Source organism: Nyctereutes procyonoides, unplaced genomic scaffold (assembly GCF_905146905.1).
Source record: "Nyctereutes procyonoides isolate TBG_1078 unplaced genomic scaffold, NYPRO_anot_genome, whole genome shotgun sequence".
NCBI classification, from domain to species: Eukaryota; Metazoa; Chordata; class Mammalia; order Carnivora; family Canidae; genus Nyctereutes; species Nyctereutes procyonoides.
In genome coordinates, this window is record NW_026575051.1 from 38,727,762 (window position 1) to 38,733,789 (window position 6,028).

Consider the following 6,028-nt stretch of genomic DNA (forward strand, 5'->3'; position numbering starts at 1 on the left):
TTTTCTCTCTCTCTCTCTCTCTCTCTCTCTCTCTCTCTGTCTCTCATGAATAAATAAATAAAATTTAAAAAACTGGTAAAATGAATGACGGGAAATCTACTTTGGCAAGAATCATGTGCCAGTGTAACACAGAGTTCCTGTTTTCACTCCATTAAGTCTGATTTCCACATATGGCCTCTAGAATAACCAAGTTAAAAGACCAAAGCCTACAGTGAACATTACAATTTATGCACAATGCACAATGTATAACTTTGGGAGCTATCTCTTTTCTTAACATTTTTAAAGAGGGAAACACTCAAGAGAAAAAATGATCTGTATGGCTCGGTCAGTTGGGCTTCTGGCTCTTGATTTGGCTCAGGTCATGGTCTGGAGTTGTGGGATCAGATCCTCCATAAACTGCTGAGCATAGAGCCTGTTGGGACTCTCTCCTCCCCTCTCCCTTGGCCCCCCTCTCTGCAAGCACTCTCTCTCAAAAAAAAAAAAAAAAAGAAAGAAAGAAAAAGAAAGAAAGGAAGGAAGGAAGGAAGGAAGAGAAAAAGAATCAAAGTAGGTGTCATTTAACTTCAAGAAAATCATTATTCTTGACATTTTTGTTACTGAAAGACTCTGAAACATGGGTAACCATTTCTGATAAAGGAGTTATGTTCCTTTATGAAGCCCCAGAAATAAACTCTCAAGGTTCTCTAAGATTTGTAAGGTATTTAGGGAAATATCTGAGTAAACCCGTATTTTCTCTTACATCTTCAAGGAACAAAAACAAACAAACAAACAAACCAAAAAACAATGCCTAATGTGTCTTTTGAGGCTTAAGTAGAAGATTTAATAAATATGTGAGAAAAGCAATATGTGTCCATGAAACTGTTTGTAAAAGAAAAGATTTCCTGAGAAAAGTGTAACTGCAGAATTCCTTCCATCCACTTTCTTGTAAAAATTGCTTCATGCACTGCTGACAAATTGATTAGATAAAGATGGAGGGAGTCAAAAGAAATTCCTTATTGCTTTTGATAAAACTCACTAGAATTATTGAACTTAGAGACAAGATACTTTAAAACTCAAGGCAGTCTTGCTTGATGAGAAAAGCCTAGTTTCAAGGGGAAGAAATAGAGTATTATTATCTAGTACCAACTACCTTGGTGACTTTGGGAAAAGACACTTAATATCCCCACAACCAGGGCTACTGAGCGACAAGCCATCATAATGATTGCTACCACTGAGTTTGTCCATGCTGTGCTGGATGCTTTACTCAACTTCTTCTAGTCTGGTAAATCTGGGCATATTATTTAACTCCAATCTTCAGTTTCTCACTGAAGTAAAGTTAAGGTTAGTTGAGTACTTGTGAAGACTTTAGCACTTAGGATACAGAGTGCCTGGTATCTAAAAACCATTTTATAAACATTTGCTTATTATTATTACCTCTTGAATCATAGCCAAGAAGGAAGTATTATTTAAAGGTGGATATCACAGTAAAGTAATGGCATAGATTAGAAGCCATAACTTTTTTTTTTCATGCAGCCAAAGGGGAAGCCATAACTTTTATAAACAGGCTAACATGTTCTGTTTGGCAGACTGTAGTATTCAGCCCACAGAACGTTTTTATTTTTAGATTTTGAATTATTTCTCCATGTATTAAAATAGATTATACAAATCAATTTCAATTGCCAGCCTTCATTAGAAATGTAAAATAGCTGGGATGCCTGGGTAGCTCAGCAGCTGAGCATCTGCCTTTGGCTCAGGGCATGATCTCGGAGTCCCAGAATCGAGTCCCACATCAGGCTTCCTGCATGAAGCCTGCTTCTCCCTCTGCCTGTGTCTCTGCCTCTCTCTCTCTCTCTCTCTTTCTCTCTGTCTCCCATGAATAAATAAATAAAATCTTTTTTTTAAATGTAAAATAGCTGATGATTTTAGGCCTGCCAACCCAAAGAACAGCCATGAAGGTAAACTTGAAGCCATAATTTTTAGCAAAGCTTCCCAAGTCTTCCACTTTTACTGTTCTCTCCACAACAATGAAAACAAAATAAATATAATTTATCATGGTGCTTGCAAATTTGTGGAACATTATTATCCTTCTTAGATTTTTTTCCATAATTTGCAAACTGATGGTGCCCTCCTTTTGACTCAAGTATACAGACTTACTCCTTCTGTCTGAACTACTGAGGTAAGTGAAATAAAAGTTGTTTTTCAAGTGTGTGCCATTTGTTGGGATGCCTATTATGTCATCCCTTCCTGGGAATGTTTCCTTTATAAACATAAAATAATAAAGCATATATATATATATATATATATATATATATATATATATACATATTTGAACTAATGGGATGCTGTGCTTAATGACTCCTAAATAGAAAATGCTAGTGAGTCTCAAAATATTTACATGCCATCCAAATGTCCTCAACTTAGATAAGTATTCTAATTTATGTGTGTGTTGATATTTAATAGACATATACCATCAAGTAAATTTAAAGTGTATAACTTGATTTAATACACATATATTGCAATGCGATTACCACTTAGCCTTAGCTAACACCTCCATCACATCACATAATTTTTATTTCTTATTTGTGGTGAGAATATTTAAGACTAGTCTCTTCACAACTTTCAAGCATATAATACAGTATTTTAACTATAATCAAACAGTGTACATTAGGTCCCCAAACTTACACATCTTATAACTGCAATTATATACTCGTTGGCCAATATCTCCCCAATGTCCCCAGCCCCAGCCCCTGGTAACCACCATTCTCTCTGGGAGTTTAGCTTTTTTAGATTCCACATATGAGAGATATCACACAGTGTTCACCTTTCTCTGTCTGACTTATTTACTTCTCATATGCCTTCAAGGTCCATACACATTGTCACAAACAGTAGAATTTTCTTCTTTCTCATGGCTGAATAATAGTCCATCATATATTTATATTCAGAATTATTTAATTATTCATCTATTGATGAACCCTTAAATTGTTCCCATATTTTGGCTATTGTTAATAATGCTGTAATAAATGTAGGAGAGCTTTCATTTCTTCAGGATTCATTCAGAAATGGGAATTTTGGAACATACAGTAGTTCTACTTTAAATTTTTTGAGGAAGCTCCATACTCTACCAAAGTGGTCGAAGTTACATTTCCACCAACAGTGCTCAGAGGTTCCCTTTGCTTCCACACCTTCACCTATACTTGTTACCTCTTGGGTTTGTTTGTTTTTTGTTTTTTTTTAATAATAATCCTTTTAACAGTTGTGAGATGGCATCTCTTTGTGGTTTAGATTTACACTTTTCTCATGATTTGTAATATTGAGCAAGTTTTCTTGTTTCTACTGGTCATTTGGATGTCTTCTTTGGAAAAATGTCTCTCTGTTGCCTTGTACATTTTTTACTTTGATTGCTGATTTTAATGTTTTTGGTGATTGAATTGTATGAGTTCTTTATATATTTTGGACCAGATATATGGTTGGCAAATGTTTTCTCCCATTTCATAAGCCACTTTTTCATTTTATTGGTTACTTTGCTGAGCAAAACCTCTTAGTTTGATGTAGTTCCCCCTTTAAATTTTTTGCTTTTCTGATTTGTGCTTTGGTGTTATGTCCAAAAAATCATTGACAAGTTCAATGTAAAGGAGTGTTTTCACTCTTTTTCTTCTAGGTGTTATATGGTTTCAGGTCTTGTGTTTAAGTCTCTAATGCTTCTTGAGTTGATATTTGTGAGTAGTATAAGGGATCCAATTTCACTTTTCTATATATGATTATTCAGTTTTCCCATCACCATTTATTGAGGAGCCTATCCTCTCTCCATTGTCAAATATTAATTTACCATATACGCAAGGCTTATTTCTAGGTTCTCAATTCTGTTCTATTGGTGTATGTGTCTATTATTTTATCAGTATCATACTGTTATGATTACTGTAGATTTGTGGTATAATTTGAAATCAATGTGATGCCTCCAGCTTTGTTCCTCTATCTCAGGGTTACTTTGGCTATTCAGGATATTTTGTGGCTCCATAGAAATTTTAGGATTGTATTCTTTTTCTGTGAAAAATGCCATTGGAATTTTGATAGAGATTGCATTAAATCTATAGATGGTTTTGGGTAGTATGGACATTTTCACAGTATTAATTCTTCCAATGCATGAACACATCATATTTTTCTACTTGTTTGTGTCTTATTAAATTTCTTTTATCAAAGTCTTATTGTTTTCAGTATATAGAACTTTCCCTCATTGAATTTATTCCTAAGTTTTATATTGTTTTGTTGCTATTGTAAATGGGATTTTTAAATTTCGTTTTCAGATATTTTGTTGTCAGTCTATAGAAACACAACTGATTTCTGTATGTTGGCCTTATATCCTACAACTCTGCTAAATTTATTGATTGACTAGAGTTTTTTAGTGTAGTCCTTAGGATTTGTATATATAATATTATATCATCTGCAAATAAAGACAATAATACCTTTTCCTTTCTGATTTTCGATGTCTTTTATTTCTTTTTTGTTGCCCGATTGTTCTAGTAAGGATCAAGACTATGTTGTATAAGATTGGTGAGAGTAGGAGCACCTGGGTGACTCAGTCAGTTAAGTCTGTCTTTGGCTCAGGTCATGATCCTGAGGCCCTGGGATCCCTGCTCAGTGGGGAGGCTGCTTCTCCCTCTCCCTCTGCCCATACTCCTGTTTGTGTTCTCTCATTCATGCTCTCTCTCTCTTCCTCTCTCTCTCTCTCAAATAAATAATAAATAAAATCTTGGGGCACCTGGGTGGCTCAGTGGTTGAGTATCTGCCTTTGGCTCAGCTCATAATTCTGGGGTCCTGGGATAGAGTCCCACAACAGACTCTCCACAGGGAGCCTGCTTCTCCCTCTGCCTATGTCTCTGCCTCTCTCTGTGTGTCTCTTATGAAAAATAAAATATATTTTTTTAATCTTAAAAAAAAAAGACTGGTGAGAGTAGGCCAATCTTGTTCCTAATCTTAGAGGAAAAGCTTTTAATCTTTCATTATTAAATGTGATGTTAGCTGTGGGTTTGTTGTATATGATCTTCATTATATTGAGGTTTGCTTCTTCCATAATCAATTTGTTGAGGGTTTTTAGATGTTCTATTTTGTCAAATATTTTTCTCCATTTATTGAAACGATCGTATGATTTTCATCCTTCATTTTATTAATGTGTTGTGTCATACTTATTGATTTGCATTCATTGAATCACTCTTGCATTTCAGAGATATATCCACTTGAACATGGTGTGTGATCCTTTTAATGTGTTGTTGAATTAAGTTTGGTAATATTTTATTTTTTTTAAATATTTTATTTATTTATTCATGAGAGATACAGAGAGAGGGAGAGGCAGAGACACAGGCAGAGGGAGAAGCAGGCTCTATCCGGGGAGCCCAATATGGGACTCAATCCCAGGTCTCCAGGATCACACCTCAGGCTGCAGGCGCTAAGCCGCTGCGCCACCGGGGCCGCCCAGGTTTGGTAATATTTTATTGAGAATTTTTGCATTGATATTTATCAAAGATATCGGTCTATAGCTTTTTCTTGCAGTCTTTCTGACTTTGGTATCAGGGTAATGCTGGCCTTGTAAAATGAGTTTGGAAGTGTTCTCTCCTCCCCAATTGTTTGGAAGAGTTTGGGAAAGATTGGTATTAATTCTTCTTCAAATGTATGGCAGCATTCACTAATAAAACCATCTGGCCCTGGGCTTTTCTTTGTTAGAAGGTTTTTGATTACAGATTCAATTTGCTTACTAATCTGTTCAGACTTTCTATTTCCTTATTCAGTTTTAGTAAATTTTATATTTCTAGAAATTTATCCATTTCTACTCTACTTTGGTAGAGTATGGAGCTTCCTCAAAAAATTTAAAGTAGAACTACTGTATGTTCCAAAATTCCCATTTCTGAATGAATCCTGAAGAAATGAAAGCTCTCCTACGTTTATTACAGCATTATTAACAATAGCCAAAATATGGGAACAATTTAAGGGTTCATCAATAGATGAATAATTAAATAATTCTGGATATAAATATATGATGGACTATTATTCAGCCATG